At 38.1% G+C, this 19,448-nt stretch overlaps 1 protein-coding gene across 3 annotated transcripts in view; it reads right to left on the bottom strand.

The window, feature by feature from the left end:
• LOC100658643 (olfactory receptor 8S1-like) overlaps window positions 1-18,830 on the bottom strand; it is a 28,354-nt gene extending 9,524 nt beyond the window's left edge. Inside the window, exons 1-2 of one of the 3 annotated variants that reach the window (XR_010321861.1) lie at window positions 12,525-15,364; window positions 1,966-11,215 (exon numbers count right to left, since the gene is read on the bottom strand). The gene's annotated coding sequence lies outside the window, so the exon portion shown is untranslated. Of the gene's footprint in view, window positions 1-1,965; window positions 11,216-12,524; window positions 15,365-18,712 lie in introns of those variants that run through there. The other 2 variants (XM_064284315.1, XM_064284316.1) reach the window with 2 other exon arrangements.
• Window positions 18,831-19,448: the final 618 nt, after the last annotated feature.

Below are 19,448 nucleotides of genomic sequence, written 5' to 3'. Positions count from 1 at the left end.
ATGGTATATTCAATATTCTCTGTCAGCACCATAATTCAAATGCATCAATTTTTCTTTGGTCTTCCTTATTCATTGTCCAGCTTTCATATGCATATAATGTGATTGAAAATACCATCAATTTTTCCACACTTTCAAGAGGTCTTTTGCAGCGGATTTGCCCTTTGATTTCTTGACTGCTGTTTCCATGAGCATTGATTATGGATCCAAGTAAAATGAAATCCCTGACAGCTTCAGTATTTTCTCCATTTATCATGATGTTGGTTATTGGTGGAAGATTTTTGTTTTCATTATGTTGAGGTGCAATCCATACTGAAGGCTGTAGTCTTTGATCTTCATCAGTAAGTGCTTCAAGTCCTCTTCACTGTCAACAAGCAAGCTTGTGTCATCTGTATAATTGAGGTTGTTAATGAGTCTTCCTCCACTCCTGATGCCATATTCTTCTTCATATAGTACAGCTTCTCAGATTATTTGCTCAGCATTCAGATTGAATAAGTATGACACACATCTTTCCTGATTTTAAATCACACAGCATCCCTTTGTTTTGTTTCAAAGACTGTCGTTTGGTTTATGTACAGGTTCTGCCTCCTGGTCTATGCACAGATTTTGCATGAGCACAATTAAATGTTCTGGAATTCTCATTCTTCCCAATGTTATCCATAATTTGTTATGATCCACACAGTCGAATGCCTTTGCATAGTCAATAAAAAACAGCTGATCATCTTTCTGGTATTCACTGCTTTTAACCAGGATCCATCTGATATCAGCAATGATATGCCTCATTTCACATCCTCTTCTGAATCTGGTTTGAATTTCTGGCAGTTCCTTGTCAATGTACTGCTGCAAACTTTTTTGGATTATCTTCAGCAAAATTTTACTTGCGTATTATATTAATGATATTATTTGATAATTTCTGCTTTCTATTGGATCACCTTTCTTTGGAATGGGCACAAATATGAATCTCTTCTAGTCGGTTGGCTGGGTAGCTGTCTTCCAAATTTCTTGGCATAGACTCGTGAGCACTTCCAGCATTGCATCTTTTAGTTGAAACATCTCAATTGGTATTCTGTCAATCCCTAGAGCCTTGTTTTTCACCAATGCCTTCAGTGCAGCTTGGACTTCTTCTTTCAATACCATTGGTTCTTGATCATACGCTACCTGATGAAATGCTTGAGTGTCAACCAATTCTTTTTGGTACAGTGGCTGTGTATTCCTTCCACTTCCTTTTGATGCTTCCTGCATCTTCAATATTTTGCCCATAAATAAGTCAATAAAAAATTTTTTTTTGTCATGGTAAAATATATAAGCAGAACATAAGTTTCGATAGCATCTATGTGATCTTTCCTATTTTATACTCCTTACCTTATAGATCAGGGAGCCGGTGGAGGATAACTTTCTAGTTGTTGAAGTTATTTGGTCTAACTATACTTAGTAACTGGGGAAACATTATAACATTCAGGATGGTGCCAACTGTATTCTTAGATGAAATATAGGGACAGCAATGACATTTTAGATAGTCAAGGAGTTACTGTCACCTCAAGAGTCGTTATCCAGTAGTTTCCAAAATGTTTTCATAATTTCCTTTTCCTATGTAGTTACCTGAAAATACATCCTCATTTATATCACTTTGGGTATAGTGCTCAAGATATTTACATGTGTACATCTGTGTTAAGATGATCCATTGTAGATGACTGGAAAATACCCAAATGTTCATCAGTAGAAGACTAATTGAATATACTATTGCATATCCACACGATGGAGTACTATTCAGCTGAAAAAAGCAAAGAGGAGTATCTCTAACTACTGCTATGGAGTAATATCCAGGATATATTGTCAAGTAAAAAAAGCAAAATGCAAAGCAGTCTACATAGTATGCTACCTTTTACATAGCAAGTATATATATAAATTGTTCAATCTTTAAAAAAAAAAAGAAACAAAGGATAAAATAAAACTAATAAAAATGATTACCTATAGAGGGAGGGAAAACACAAACATGACGGAAGCTCCAGGGATGAAAGTGACACCATTTGAATGTACTCTGTTATATAGTATTCACTTCTGAATTATCTGTTTTATAAAATAAAAACAGAAAAATTAAGTTAAAACCCTAAAATTAAAAACAAAACTAAAACAAATGAACCTAGTTGTATACCAAGGTGGTGATATAACCACAGAAAATAATTTTTTCAACTGATCTTAGATTATAGGATTTTGACTGAGCTGCCTTAATGAGAGACACTTCATTCAGTAGTCTTATTGTTAGTAATAATATTGGGTATTTTCTTCTTTCTTTTTTATTAAACTTTAGATGAAGGTTTACAGAACAAACTAGTTTCTCATCAGTTAGTACACGTATTGTTGAATGACATTGGTTAACAGCCCCACGACATGTCAACCCTCTCTTCTCAACCCTGGGTTCCCTATTACCAACTTTCCTATTTCCTCCTGCCTTCCAGTCCCTGCTCCAGGGCTGGTGTACCCCGTTAGTCTTGTTTTGTTCCATGGACCTGTTCAATCTTTGGCTGAAGGGTGAACCTCAGCAGTGGCCTCATTACTGAGCTGAAGGGGTGTCCAGGGGCCATACTCTCAGGTTTTCTCCAGTCTCTGTCAGGCCAGCATGTCTAGTCTTTCTTTTTGAGTTAGAATGTTGTTCTACATTTTTCTCCAGCTCTGTCAGGGACCCTCTATGGTGATCCCTGTCAGAGCAGTGAGTGGTGGTAGCCGGGAACCATCTAGTTGTACTGGACTCAGTCTGGTGGAGGCCGTGGTAGATGTGGTCCATTAGTCCTTTGGACCAATCTTTCCCTTGTGTCTTTAGTTTTCTTTATTCTTCCTTACTCCCAAAGGGGTGAGACCAGTGGAGCATCCTAGATGGCCACACACAGGCTTTTAAGACCCCAGACTCTACTCACCAAAGTAGAATGTAGAAAATTTCCTTTATAAACTCTGTTATGCCAATTGAGCTAGATGTTCCCTGAGACCATGGTCCCCACAGCCATCAGCCCAGCAGTTTGGTCCCTCAGGAAGTTTGGATGTGTCTATGGAGCTACAATGGCCTTTCCTTGTACAGGTTATGCTGGCTTCCCCAGTATTATGCACTGTCTTACTCTTCACCAAAGTTACTGCTCATCTTTTGCCTATTAAGTGTTTCTCCATTCCCACCCTCCCCCTCCCTTATAACCATCAAAGATTGTTTCTTTTTGTATGTAAACCTTTTTATGAGTTTTTACAGTAGTGGTTTCATACAGTATTTGTCCTTTTGCGATTGACTTATTTCACTCAGCATGTCTTCCATATGCATCCACGTTATGAGATCCTTCACAGATTCATCTAACATTTTCTTTGTTCCTCTTACTCTCCTGTGCTGAGTTCCTTTTGCTCGTGGATTTCTTTTTCATTTCTTTTGTTTTTGGAGATTTTGTTTTTATTGAGACTTAATGTTTTTCTTCTTTATTTTGATGAGTAAGTTTGTTAACTTTCTTTGTGGTTACCTTGAAATTTACCCTTATCTTTCTAGGTTTGACCCAGGCTATTATTACTTAGTATTGCTTTGTCTTCCTCGTCATTAGAAAGTTCTATACCTATACCGTTTATTCCCTCTTTTATTGTTCTGACATTGTTGTCATTTACAGATTAGCCTCTCTGGTTCCCTGTGGCAAGTGTTTTGGTTTTGGATAGTCCTTGAGAATTAATTTCCTAGGTTGGTATCTGGCTGATACAATCTTGCATTCCACATTCAGGTTGTGGTCTGATGTTGTTTATTCTCAGATCGAAGGACTCCCTTTAGTAATTCTTGTAAATTTTTTTGGTTTTTACATATTCCCTTAATTTCTGTTTATCTGGAAATGTCCTAATTTCACCATCGTATTTGAACAAAAGTTTTACAGGATATATTATTCTTGATTGGCAATTTTTTTCTCTCAAGGTTTTGTATATGTCATCCCATTGCCTTCTTGACTGCATGGTTTCTGTTGAATAATCAGAGCTTAGCCTTATTGTTTCTCCTCCGTATGTGACTTTTGTTTTTCTCGACCTCCTCACAGGATTTTTCCTTTGTCTTTGATTTTAGCAAGTGTGATTATGATACTTCCTGGTGTATTTCTTTTGGGGCCTATCCTATATGGGGCTCATTGAGCTTCTTGGATGGTCAGCTTTTCATCATTCATGATATTAGGGAAGTTTTCTGACAGCAATTCCTCAATGATCCTCCCTGTGTTTTCCATTTTCTCTCCCTGTTCTGAAACTTCAATCACTGGCAAATTTTTGCTTTTGATTTTATCCCACATAATTCTCAGGGTTTCTTCATTTTTCTTTGTCTTTTTTTTTCTGGTTTTTCCTCAGATAGAGTTGTATTCAAGTGCATGTCTTCAATTTCTCTGATTCTGTCTTCCATTGTTTCAGACCTGCTCCTCAGCCCTTTATGACACTGTCCATTTCTGAAATCTTGTTTATCTTTTGGATTTCTAATTGTTGTTTTTGTATGATTTCTAGTTGTGAATTTATTTTGGTATTTTGTTCCTGTATTACTTTCCTGAATTGCTCCACTTTTTTTGTCTGTATTTTCCATGAATTTATCTGCCTTTTCCAAAAATTTGTCTATTTTTTCCTCCTTTTTGCTTCAACTCTTGGATTGCTCTGAATATTAGAGATTTGAATTCCCTGTCAGGTAGTTCTAGTGCCTTCTTCTACTGGAAAGTCATCTGGTATTTTATTTTTGATGCCTACTGGGAGCATCCTCTCTCTCTCTCTCTTTTTTATTTTTTATATTTTGATATTGTCTGCTGTCTTCAGGGCATTCAGTAGTTATTTTCTTCATTTCTTGATTGTAGATTTGTTTGTTTCATCGTGTTGTTTTGTTTTATTTGGTTATGTCTGAGCACGGGGGCTGTGCATTCTTTGTTGTTTGCTCTTCTGTAGTCACAATACTTTTCACCTCCTTGTCCAATGGGCAGAGCCAGTCAGCCATTCAGCTATGGTGCTCCAGGGCAGGTCCAGCAGGTGTTCTGTCTCCTGCTGGGAACTTCGTGAAGCTGCTTTCCCGTGCTCTCTCTCTGCTGATATCTTTCATGGGTGGAGCCAGCATTGTTTTTTGAAACTATGGTGTGAATAATTGAATCATAAAAAATATATAATGCTAATATTGGTAGGACTCTATATTTCAACATAACAACAAAGTGACAAAATACAAAATTAAAGAAGTAAAAATTTTGGCAATCTTAAATTTGACTTTGAAATATATATGAAGTTGTTACTTTTTTCCCTACTTAAAAAGGCTCTGTCTATGAAAAAGGACTAGAAGTAATAATAAAATAGTAATGTTCACCTACGGCTCCCTAATTTTGGTTTCCAAATATAGGTTTCCCCCATTATCTAAAAGTAGAGAATTCCCATGAAACCTTTTGTAAGCCAAATGGAGTAGAGGGAAGAAGCAATTATTAATTTAAAAGGGAATATTTTTTGAGCATTCCAGGTTCAAAAAATACCTGCCAAATCATACCAAATAATGCACAAAACCCTTCCAAGTTCTCTTGGGCTTTTCTGATACCTTAGGACACACCTTGTTAATGGATGCATAAAATAAACCACAGATGCTCACAGACAGTTAAAAGCTATGGCAGGTTTCTGCTAACATGCTGAGTGTAGTTCCGCGGAAAGAGGCTGGAACGCCACTCTCACTGCTCAGGGTACCACTGCCTCTTTAATGGTTCACTGCAAAACAAGCTCTGAATGCTATTTCTGCTTTTTGCCTTTTTTTTTTGTAAAAGTGAAAATCTTCAAATTTCTTTTGGTTAGTGAAAACAGGTACTAATGTAGGCCTTTCATAAAAGTGAAATGGTGTAAAGTGAATTTTCAAACGGCATGGGATATCTGCACTATTAAAAGATCCAGGGTTTCTTAGGAAAATGGCTGATTCCAGGCCTAGGGCATAAAGTGTACATATCTGGGATCTTTGTGTGTGTATGTGTGTGTGCGCCAGAAAGTAAGGAAGCCATTAAAACCTAATACAGTCATCAAGAGGACAAAGAGCCAGACTACAGGCCAAGGATGGGATATTTTTATTTAAAAAAATAATAACTGAAATTGATTAAAACACACTGAATATATAAAAAGGCATGTTCGAATAACAATATACCATCAATCACTTAATCAACAGCAATGAAAGGACAGAAAAAAAAGCTGTCTGGACATCAATGGAGATCGCTTTGAAAATTGATAATTAAAGCAAAGGAATTACATACTTATCTTGCCTTCTAGCATAAACTATATTTCAAAGAAACCATAGTGGATAAGAAATCAGAAAACAAAGAAGGAATAAATATTGTAAAATTACTATTTTGAAGCTTCAAATGAAATACTGCTTCAGACAATGCCCATCAGCTTATGGTAAAAATCTTCAAGTAAAAGAAGGATGGAGAGCTTTATAATGAAGGGATAAGACTGTTATCACTTGAACCGACTGATCAATCTTGTCATCAAAACAAGTGGGATAACTAAAAATCATATTTCTCCAGGCGAAATGCAGCATGAAGTGCAAAACTCCACTCATGAAGTATGTTTTAAGGCACAAGTCTTTTCTCAAGATAAAATTTAGCGTAGGGGGACAAGCTAAATAACAAGGAAGAAAGTCAATTAAATCCAGAATGTGGGTATCCCACAGCAAACTATGTGTATTTCTTCAATACATCAATAGCGGTCACAATTTTTAAACCTGCTCAGAAACTGTGAAGACTCCTTCCATGACATTCCCGGTTCTCCTCTTGGGTAAGACCTCCTGAATCTAGTCCATCTTAGTCTGGAAGCTTCAATGAAACCGATTCTTTCGTTGTAAGCAACTGAATCTGGTAGCAGATACTTACGAAAATGATGTGGTAACCTTTTAGAGTTAATAGAGAAGAAGTTCAGTGATAAAGATCACAGACTCTGGATTCAGACTGCCTGGATTAAAATCCCAGTTCCAGCACTTCCTTGCTATGAATCACTGGACAGGCATACAACACAAACATCATATATCTAATTTCCTCATCAGCAAAGAGAAGCTAACAATAAAACTCACCTTACATACCTGTTGGTATGATTAAGATAATAACGACATTTGTACTGAATGAGTTTTTTACTTCTGTCTTAAGAAATTACCACAAATTTAGTGGCTTAAAACAACACATATCTATTATCTCACAGTACTTTAGGTCAGAAGTCTGGGTAAAGTCAATTGCTTTCTCTGCTCCAGGTCTCACAAACCTGACATCCAGGATCTGCAGGAGAGTACATTCAGGTTGTTGGGAGAATTCCTGTGTGGATATAGGACTGAGATCCCTCCTGTTTGCTTCTTGTCTGTTGGCTGGGGATCATTCTAGTCTTCTAAAGACCACCCACAATCCATGGCTCATGTCCCCTCTATCTTCAGAGTCAGTAATTCTCATGCTGAGAATATCTTTGATCTGTCCTTCTACATCATTTTTCCTGCCTACAGTCAGAGTAGTTTCTCTGTTTTTAAGGATTGTGTGAGTAGGTTTTGCCCACCTTAGATAATCTAGGATAATCTCATTATTTTAAAGTCTATAATTTTAATTATATCTGTCCTGTCCTTTTTTTTTTTCACATAACACAAGGTACTCACAGGTTCCAGAGATTAGGATGAGGACATCTCTGTGGAGGCATTCTGCCTACTTCAGCCTGCCTTTTCACCCCCAAAGATTCATGTCCATCCCACATACAAAATACATTCACCCCATCTCAAGGTCCCAAAGATCTTATTCCACTACAGCATCAACTCAAAGTCCAAAATCCTATGTAAATCTTATCAGCTCAAAAGTCCAAAATCTTATCATCTAAATTAGTTACAGATGGGACTCTGGGTATAAATCCATGCTGAGGTACATTTTTCCCCTATCTGTGAATTTATGATACTAAAAGGACAAGTTTTCTGCTCCTAACATATAATGGTGAGACAGGCCTAGGGTAACAGATATAGTCATTCCAGTTCAACAAATGAGAAAATTGAAGGCAAAAAGAGTCATCAGCTCAAAGCAATTTCAAAATCTATTAGGTTTTGAAACCTGGGAATAATCTTCTGTGGCTCTTGATCCGACCTGTGGGTTGGTGTCTTTTCCAGCTGAGTTATCGTTCTCTATTTATGAAAGATAGCATGATTTGCAGCTGTTTTTTATAAGCTCCTTCTTGCCAGAAGAACATGGGGGAGTTGACAGCCTTCTTGCATTTCATGCATTCTCTGTCTCTTTCAGTCCAATCAATATTTCCAATTAAAGGATCAAGAACTTTTTAAATCTTCCATGAATGTAGTAGGGTCTCACTCTGATATACAGAAGCAAGGTCCACAAAATTTTATTAGATAATCCCTTCTTATATTTGTGTTCTGCTGAGATGGCTGCAGGACAAAGTCCTACAAAACAAAGTTTCCTAGAGGCTTCTGGTTTGATTGCGGGAATCTATGAGTCACACCCTTAGTTCCTTGTGACTGAATACTCTAAATTTTTGATTGTTTCAAGGTTTCAGCAAAGGATTGTAAAATCACAAATTCAGTTTTTTCTCCGAGAGTGCACTTTTCCTGACACTGAATCTCTTAATTTTAATGTTTTTTTCCATGGGAATAAGCTGAGAATTTCACAAATTATCAAGTATGGTTCCTTTTTGTATAACAGTTCTTCCTTCAGTTTTTCTTTCCTTTTGCATTTTAATATAAGCAGCGAGAAGAAACCAGACCACATCTTCAACACTTCGCTGGGAAGTCTCATCTACATACCTACTTTCCACATAACTGCAGGACACAATTTTCTTAAGCTTCTTGCCAGTATTTCCTTTCCTCCAGTTTCCAATGTTCCTAATTTCCTTCTGAACCTTCCCTGCCAAGGTCTCAAATGTCCATATTTCTGCTAACAAACTGTTCATGGCAATCTAGGCTTTTTCCATCATCTTCTACAAATGTTTCCAGCTACCATCCACCACCTGATTCCACAGCAACATCCACATTTTTAGTTTTTTTTTTAATAGCAGCACCCCACTCCCGACACCAAAATCGATATAGTTTTCTATTGCTGTCATAAAAATTACCACAAACTTTGCAGCAATCTTAGATTTTAAGATTCTCACAGTTAAAATCTTTCTGATCTCCCTTTCTGCCTCATCTTTCCTGCCTTCAAGGGGAGGAGGTTCACTGCTTTCAAGAATTCATTATATTTGGCCCACCATGGTAATTCATGATAATTTCCCTATCGTAAGGTTCATAAATTTAGCTGCATATGCACATATTCAAAAGTTTCCAGGGATTAGAAGGAGAACATCTTTGGGATGCCATTCTGCCTACCATGGATAGTTCGCACAGTTCTTGGCAAGAGTTAAGAAATGTAACAAATTTGCTATTATTACTATTTTTATTAAAAATATGACCTGCTGTTTTTGTTGTTAGGTGTCATTGAGTGGATTTTTGACTCATTGCAACCCCACGTGACAGAGTAGAACTGCCCCATAGTGTTTTCTAGGCTATAATCTTTATGTGAGCAGATCACCAGGTCTTTCTCCTGCAGAGTCACTGGATGGGTTCGAACCACCAACCTTTTGGTTAGCAGCTGAACACTAAACCATTGTGTCACCACAGATTCTTAAAACAAATATGACCTAAGAAAGGACAATTGCCAGGGGAGCATGGTTTCATAGACAGTCTATTAGGCTATTACAGTCAGATTGACTCTGTTCCAAATGCCTTCTTTTTTGTTTGTTTGTTTTGGCTCAATATTCAAATCTCTTGGAGAAAGATCAGATCCTGATGTACCTAGCTTGGGTCATGGTTTCAATTCTTGTTCCAGTGCACTGTCAGGAGAAAGGGGTAGAATGTTGTTAGCCTGTCTTGGGTTGTGTAATCACCCTCTTTGATGAACACAAGAATCTGAGAGAATCACTTTTACTAAAAATTTAGGGTGTTATTATTAGAAGAAGAATGAAGGGATAGTGGGCAACTAATAGCAACACATGTCCACATAGATATGAATAATAAGTTAACATTTAAAAAAATGATCCCCAGGGAATATAATTATCAGGTCCATTACTCCTGCTCTGAATAAGTTGACTCTGAATCATCCTGGGAAAAGAGTTTTCTGCCCTATTCAGAAGGATTTCCAAGGAAGTAAATACCACTATGTTCCCTACGGCATCTGGCATCGTGGACAATCAAGGAATTCTCTTTAAAGACAAGTTACCTGATATCTTGTATTAGAACAGCTCAGTTTCTCTTTCATCATGATTTGTGTCTGCTACATGAGAGGATGAAAATATTTTCTGAACATTCTTTCCATAGCTGCCTTCACCTCCTTGTTCTGGAGGCTGTAGATGAGGGGATTCAGCATGGGTGTGATTACACTATATTGCAATGAAAAGATTATCTCCAGCGGGGAGCCCGAGGTTGGCAAGAGATAACTGATAAAACCTGAGCCATAGAAAAATATCACAGTAGCGAGGTGGGAAGAGCAGGTGGAGAAGGCCTTGCTTCTGCTGGAGGTGGAGGTGATGCTCATGATGGTGGAGACAATGCGTGCATAGGAGGAAACAATCATGATGAAGGTTCCAAAGAAATGCAGGACAGAGGAGCAGAGCAGCAGCATAAAGTTGACAGAGGTATCAGAGCAAGACAGAGGGAAGAGCGAAGACAGCTCACAGCTGAAGTGGGGGATAGTTTGGCCCTCACAAAAGTTTAAATTGGCAGCCAGAAGGATATTGATGAGAGCATCAACAAAGGCCAGGCACCAGGAGCCCCATACCAGCCTGACACACAGTTGGTTACTCATCACTTGAGCATAGAGCAGCGGGGAGCTGATGGCCACATAGCGGTCATAGGCCATCACTGCCAGCAGACAGGCCTCAGTGCCCCCCGTGGCAAACACAAAGAAGGCCTGAGCCAGGCAGCCCTGTACAAAGATGGTTTTGCTTTCATAAAGTAGATTCTGTAACATCTTGGGGACTGTGACAGAAGAGTGGCAGAGGTCCAGGAAGGACAGTTGTTTCAAAAAGAAGTACATGGGGGTATGGAGGTGAGAATCAGCCCTGATCACTAGGAGCATCAAGAAGTTCCCTGTTAGAGTGAGGAGGTAAATGAGAAGGAACAGTACAAATAGGATAGCCTGAATGTGGCGGTCAGTAGGCAGTCCAAGGAGAATGAACTTACTGATAGCACTAAAGTTTTTCATTGCTGTATAGGGAAGTGTTCGCTCTGGAATACAAGAAAGAAGATCCACCAAACTTTTTTAATGCCTCTCAGTTACCCCAGCACCCACATCTTATTCTCCATAAATATCTTTTCAATACTGTCCCAAAATTCACATTCAGATATTTAAAAGTTAACTTCCTGAGCATCATGTTACCATAGACATTCTAAGTCAATTATATTACTGTATGATCAACTATATATATATATATATATATATATATATCTCCAACTAAATAATTTTTTAAAAACTAGAATATGAATTGGAATAGACTTGATGGCAAGGGGTTTGGCTTGGTTTTTTAGAGTATGTTTATAGTGATAAGAGTGATTCAATTAAAAAGAGAACGAGAGAGATCAAGACAGAGTGAGAGAGAGCAAGCAGAGTATTTCAGGAGTGAAGTAGTTGAGAAATGGAGAAAGGATTAAATCTAGATCAAAACACCTTGGGTAGGAGTAAATACAATTTGTCTAGTCTCTCTAGGATGGATGGTCAGGAATGTTGGATCAGGTTCAAGGAGTTAAGGGGTTTTGCATCGGATTGCTTTCATTTTTCTTCAAAAAGTATAAATGCATTGGTTGCGCATCTGTATGTATGTGACTGTGCCTGTGTGCAAGAGAAATTATAAATCTATTGATAATGATAAAATTAAGTGTACACTTATGGGAACATGGGCCAAGGAGAACTGTAAGAAATCATTAGAGGAGAAGGGACAACAAAACATCAAGGAATTCATAGCCTGGGGTGTACAATTAGATTATTGTGGATTTTTCTTGTTTTAAATTTCCCCCATTTCATTTAGTGGCATCATGTTAACATCTAAGTGTAAAATACAGTCCTATAATAATAATGAATTTAAAAAAACTGGCAGCCTAGATTGCATAGATTTAGGTAGACTTCTGTGGGCTGTGCTATGCCTGCAATAGGTCATGAGAAGCTATTTACTATTACAGTACAATGCCCTGGTTAGATACACTATACTCATCCTAAAACTCATACATCCAATAGTATATGCAGTTGCCCCTGCTGTCCAAGCCCTCATGCCAGGTTAAAAGACTCCACATGCTTACCCGAACTACCTTTTTACACTTTATAACTTGTACATGTTTTCCCACACTGGCCCAATATTCTAGATTTTACCCGTGTTTCAGAATAACTCCTCAATATTCCTTACAATCAGGAGGCCTGTCCTGGCCTTTGCTGTTCTAATTCAGCATTAGCCCATTTGCTTCATCCATGGAGACTGAAGAGCCCATTGTCAGTTAACTGGACAGCTGAGTCCCCCTGACCTGGGGAAGGACAAAATCCAATTACCTGCATTCTCAACTGGTGGCACACTCTTGGTTGTGGCAACAATACATTCAGATCCAGTAACTGACAAAACTGCTCAGTTTGTAAAGTCAACGTTGAGAATACTGGTTTAAGAGAGAGGTAAAAAAATCAAGTTGAAAGTTAACATTTATGATGCATCAACATTACTGATGTAAAATAGTAAACTGTGGACATTTTCTGAGTATTTATTTCCAGTTATTTTGGGGGAGAAGATAGAGCAGATCATTGCTTAAATTCTTCCTCTTTCCCTCTTGAGTTTATATCTAGTGCCATTGTGCAAGGGGGGCCCCAGTGTTCATCCTGAGAGCACCTCATCACCCTCAGAGAAAAGCAGCTTGGAAGTGGGAAAATCATTACTTTTTCAGCCCAGGCAGAAAGTTCACAGTAGTTAGGCCTGTGTTGTATGATTTCAAGGCCAGCATACACACAAAATCCCCTTCCTCTTGGCCACTTCCAAATATAGCCTAATTTACTACCTCCAGAGATTCCATGAACTGGGGAGAAAATTCCAACCTTGGAAAACGGCAAAACCTTGCATAGAAACTACCAATGCAATAAAAGTCAATGCTAGCTGCTTCCATTCCAGGGCAGGTTTCTTCTTTAAGGTTATTTAGAGATTCTCAAAACAATACTCCAAAAATAAAGTTAAAACTTCTATTTTTATTGTGGGTGATGCTTGAAATGTAATGATTATTGACTTATTATTTCATTCTATATTTCAAAAAAATCGATTTCAACTTTAACTTGTCCACGAGCAATTTATGATCTTTGGCCTCTGGCCTTGTTCTGACTAATGATATTGAGCTTTTCCAGCATATCTTCCCACAGATGTAGTCAAATTGATTCCAGTGTGTTCCATCTGGCAAGGTCCATGTGTATAGTCGCTGTTTATGTTGGTGAAAAAAGGTATTTGCAATGAAGAAGTCAGTGGTCTTACAAAATTCTATCATGCGATCGTTTCTATCACCAAAGCCATATTTTCCAACTACTGATCCTTTTTTGTTTCCAACTTTCACATTCCAATCTCTAGTAGTTATCAATGCATTTTGATTGCATGTTTGATCAATTTCAGACTGCAGAAGTTGGTAAAAATCTTCATTTTATTCATCGTTGGCCTTAATGGTTGGTGCATAAATTTAAATAATAGTCATATTAACTGGTCTTCCCTGTAGGCATATGGATATTATCCTATCACTGACAGCTTTGTACTTCAGGATAGATCTGGAAATGTTCTCTTTGAAATGAATGCAACGCCATTCCTCTTCAAGTTGTCATTCCCAGGATAGTAGACCACAGGATTGTCTGATTGAAAATGGCCAATACCAGCCCATTTCAGCTCACTAATGCCTAGGATATCAATGTTTATGCATTCCATTTCATTTTTGATGACTTCCGATTTTCCTAGATACTTACTTCATACATTCTAAGTTTTGATTATTAATGGATGTTTGCAGCTGTTTCTTCTTATTTTGAGTCATGCCACATCAGCAAATGAAGGTCCTGAAAGTTTGACTCCATCCACATCATTAAGGTTGACTCTCTCTGAGGAGGCAACTCTTCCCTAGTCGTATTTTGAGTGCCTTCCAAACTGAGGGACTCATCTTCCGGCACTATATCAGACAATGTTCTGCTGCTATTCATAAGGTTTTCACTGGCTAATTCTTTTCAGAAATAGACTGCTGAGTCCTTCTTTCTAGTCTGAAAGCTGAGCTGAAACTTTTTTTCACCAACATAAATGGCGACTATACTCATGGACCTTGCCAGGTGGAATACACAAGAATCAAATCAACTGCATCTGTGGGAAAAGACTATTGAAAAACTCAATATCATCAGTCAGAACAAGACTAGGGGCCAACTGTGGAACAGACCACCTATTGCTCATATGCAAGTTCAAGTTGAAACTAAAGAAAATTGGAACAAGTCGACGAGAACCAAAGTATGACCTTGAGTATATCCCACTTGAGTTTAGAGACCATCGAGAATAGATATGATGCATTGAACACTAATGACTGAAGACCAGACAAGTTGTGGAATGACATTGAGGACATCATACAAGAAGAAAGCAAGACGTCATTAAAAAGGCAGGAAAGAAAGAAAAGACCAAAATGGATGTGAGAATAGACTCTGAAACTTGCTCTTGAATGTCCAATAGCTAAAGCGAAAGGAAGAAATGATGAGGTAAAAGAGTTGAACAAAAGATTTCAAGGGTGGCTTGAGAAGACAAAGTAAAGTATTATAATGCCATGTGCAAAGACCAGGAGTTAGAAAGCCAAAAGCGCACTATGCATTTCTCAAGCTGAAAGAACTGAAGAAAAAAATGAAGCCTCGAGTTGCAATGTTGGAGTCTATGGGGAAAATATTAAATGACTCAGAAAGAATCAAAAGAAGATGAAAAGGAATACACAGAGTCACTATACCAAAAAAGAATTAGTCGACATTCAGCCATTTCAGGAGGTACCATATGAGCAGGAACCAATGGTACTGAAGGAAGAAGTCCAAGCTGCACTGAAGGTACTGGCAAAAAACAAGGCTCCAGGAATTGATGGAACATTGACCGAGATGTTTCAACAAACAGATGCAGAGCTGGAAGTACACTTATCTATGTTAAGAAATTTGGAAGACAGCTACCTGGCCAACCAATTGGAAGAGATTATATTTATGCCTATTCCCAAGAAAAGTGATTCCACTGAATGCAGAAATTATCAAACAACATCATTAATACCACATGCAAACAAAATTTTGCTGAAGATCATGGAAAAGTGTCTGCAATAGTATATCAACAGGGAACTGCCAGAAATTCAAGCTAGATTCAGACGAGGATGTAGAACCAGGGATATCACTGCTGATGTCAGATGGATCCTGGCTGAAAGCAGAGAATATCAGAAAGATATTTATCTGTGTTTAATTGACTATGCAAAGGCATTTGACTGTGTGGATCATAACAAATTATGGATAATGTTGCAAAGAACAGGAATTTCAGAACACTTAATTGTGCTCATGAGGAACCTTTACATAGATCGAGAGGCAGTTGTTTGGAGAGAACAAGTGGGTACTGATTGGTTTAAAGTCAGAAAAGGTGTGCGTCAGGGTTGTATCCTTTCACAGTACTTATTCAATCCGTATGCTGAGCAAATAATCCGAGAAGCTGGACTATATGAAGAAGAATGGGGCATCAGGATTGGAGGAAGACTCATTAACAACCTGCGTTATGCAGATGACACAACCTTGCTTGCTGAAAGTGAAGAGGACTTGAGGCACTCGCTGATGAAGATCAAAGACCTTCAGTATGAATTACACAACATAAAGAAAACAAAAATCCTCACAACTGGACTAATAAGCAGCATCATGGTAAATGGAAAAAAGATTGAAGTTGTCAAGGATTTCATTTTACTTGGATCCACAACCAACACCTATGGAAGCAGCAGTCAAGAAATCAAAAGATACATTGCATTGGGCAAATCGACTGCAAAGGACCTCTTTAAAGTCTTGATAAGCAAAGATGTCACCTTGAAGACTAAGGCGCACCTAACCCAAGCCATGGTGTTTTCAATTGTCTCCTATGCATGTGAAAACTAGACGAAGAATAAAGAAGACTGAAGAAGAATTGACACCTTTGAATTGCAGTGTTGAAGAAGAATATGAATATACTATGGACTGCCAAAAGAATGAGTAAATCTGTCTTAGAAGTACAACTGGAATGTTCCTTAGAAGCAAAGATGGAGAGACTACATCAGGAGGGACCAGTCCCTGGAGAAAGACAGGACGCTTGGTAAAATAGAGGGTCTGTGAAAAAGCGAAAGACCCTCAATGAGATGGATTGACACAGTGGCTGCAACAATGGTCTTAAGCATAACAGCTACTGTGAGAGTGGTGCAGGGCTGGGCAGTGTTTCGTTCTGTTGTACACAGGGTCGCTATGAGTCAGAACTGACTCAATGGCACCTACCGACACAATAACATGTTTCAAAATTTAAAATAAAGAGCCGTGGGAACATAACATAATGGGTTTGTTTCTAGATATTAACACCGTTATACGGAAGAAATTAATTGACTCCTGCCCAAAGGAACTATGTGAACTTTTCATTTCAGAATCAGACAGACGAAGGGCACCATAATAAATAGGTAAAGGGAGTTGCTCAGAATGTGATAGTAAAAAAAAAAAAAAAAACCTATCTGTGTGTCTAAGATGGGGACTTCTGGACAGTCTATATTAGCTTGAAGTTTCTGAATTTAAGAAAGGGCACTTGGCATGAGGGGAAAAAAGTGAGAGGCACCAAAGATAGTCATAACCCATTTTCTAAACGTGTCCTAATTGTGCTCTAACTTCTGCCTCCTTACCCAATTAGATACCTCATATGTTTTTGGGTGGGTAAGGGAAATTTGGGGAGTTTTTTAATGCAAAATTTTTCTAAACAAGCCTGGAAATCAATAGTATTACTACATAAATCTCTCTAGGGTTTATATAAATCGTAGTGATTTCATTGTACAATCAATTGACAAGATTTTGAACAGTACTTCTCCACATGAGTAAGGACATGCTGTAAACACTACACAGCTGAGATCACTTGTAGAGGTCCCAGTTGCAGCTCTCCAGGAAGTGCACTGAACAACAAGGCACTCTACCTTACATACACAGCATCCTACAGCAGGCAAATTTGCCCTGGAAGCAAGGAAAACATGATGAGGCATTGTACAGTGCAAAAAGAATTATGCCACAAGAGTTCTTTAGAGCTGAGACACTACCTTAGAGGACAAAGACCTATGTTTAAAAAGGCTTCAAATCTCATCCATTTAAACACAAATTTAATCAGTAAGTTTTATTTAAATAACAGACTGTCCACTATGGAAGATCAAACTAAAATGACATTAAAACTATTAAAAACACAGTTAAGTTACAGATAACAATTACCGTGGATTTTCTTTTATGAAGTATTGCCCCATGGGCTACAGACCATAGTGTTTGCAATACAAACTTGACATCATAGATTGAATTATGGCCCCCCACCCCCCGCCAAATATGTGTATCAATTTGGCTGGTCCATGATTCCTGTTATTCTGTGACTTTCCTACATGTTGTAAATCCTGCCTCTATGATGTTAATGAGGAAGGATGGGTGGCAGTTGTGTTAGTGAGGCAGGACTCAATCTACTAGATTGGATTGTGTCTTAACGCAATTTCTTGAGATATCAAAGACAGAAGTGAGCAGAGGGACAGGGAGACCTCATACCACCAAGAAAGGAGAACTGGGAGCAGAGGTTGGACCTGGGGTTCCCGCATGAACAAGTTTCTAGTCCAGGGGAAGATTGACAAGAAGGACCTCCCTCCAGAGCCGACAGAGAAATAAAGCCTTCCCCTGGAGCTGATGCCCTGAATTTGGACTTCTAGCCTAACAGACTGTGAGAAAATAAATGTCTCTTTCTTAAAGCCATTCACTTGTAGTATTTCTGCTATAACAGCACTACATGACTAAGACACTTGATAATAAAACTTTATGCTTGATTAAAACTCACTCTCCATCACCAGCAATGCACACACTCCAAACTAACTCAATTCAAATAATTTAATTTTTAAGTATAACTCGCTGCAGATTCACGGAATAAAACAAATGTTGATCTAGAAACATATAAGCAAATAATTGTGCATTTGTTCCACAAACATAGATTAGAAGTGGAGTTTTACAGTATTGTGATGCAAAAGTACCCTTTTGTTTACTGTGTTAGCTGACGTCAGAAATCATGGTGTGCGTGTTGCCATCAATGGATATGTTTATACTGACAAAGATTCCAACTCCTGTTGTGATGGAATTCGAAATCTTTCAATGCAAATGTACTATATGCTATATACTCATTTTTCATTTTATTTACATTCTTGCTTTATAAATGCATATGTAGACAGGGCGGTAAGATTTGCCCTTATAAAAACAAGCCCAGTTTCAATATACTTCTTGTTGCACTGCATGCATTTCTTAAAGATATTATTTGATATTGAAGTTTAAAAAAAAATACTGCCAACTCATAAAATTACATAAAATAAGTCTATAACTTATACAACTTACTCAAACTTAGTGATTTATTGACTTTAGTTACAAAAAAAAAAAACTCTCTAGAGTTCATCAAATAGAGGAATGTCTGACTTATAAAAAGATTAGAACTCTGCACTTAATGTTCTTACCACTCAGATGGTAGTCTCACCTTCCCCAACCTTCTTAGCTTCTGAAGAAATGGAGGCTGCATGCCAAAGGGTCAGAAAAACAGTAGAGGTGTAGCAGAGCTCCTTGGAGACACACATATGTGAGATCTGTAAGGGTAAATAAAATACTTAAAAAAAAATAGTTCTCCCTGGTGCAAAAAAAAAAAAAAAAGAAAGAAAGAAACCACTCCCTTTCCACCCTCACACCTTAGAACATTTACTTCTGAAAACTTGTCATTGTAAATTCTCTTTCTGCTTCTTTGAGATATATGTAAATCTTTGTAAAAGCTAGACAAGCCTCTTGCCAGTTTTATAACCCAGGAATTTTTTTCTCAAGGGTCTGGAGCCATCCCTTTGAAATGTCATCATTAAGGAAGACAGCACCCCAGTCTCCTAGCTTCTCTGGGCGGGTAGGAGCCCAACTGCAGCAGACGCCTGGCTCTAAGTCAAACAAAACTACCTGCTGTCATAAAGATAGGAGAAATTAATTTTTCTACTGGATAAAGGCAATGAGCAAACACAAGTGGCTACCCAATTACCAGGCAAATTTAGGATGAACTATGTGTGACAAATGGTGCCGCTAAGTCCTCTTGAGGGTTAGTTGTCATTTGTCTTGAGAAGGAACCTGAATGAAATGGGTTGCATCTGCTTGGCTATACAAAAGGGTCAGATTTCCTTCTGTCTTTGCAACCACTTTAGTGTATTGTCTGTGATGAGC

The sequence above is a fragment of the Loxodonta africana genome, chromosome 4 (genome assembly GCF_030014295.1).
Source record: "Loxodonta africana isolate mLoxAfr1 chromosome 4, mLoxAfr1.hap2, whole genome shotgun sequence".
NCBI lineage: Eukaryota > Metazoa > Chordata > Mammalia > Proboscidea > Elephantidae > Loxodonta > Loxodonta africana.
The sequence above is the reverse complement of the archived record's forward strand: the minus strand, read 5'-3'. Positions and strand labels throughout refer to the sequence as shown.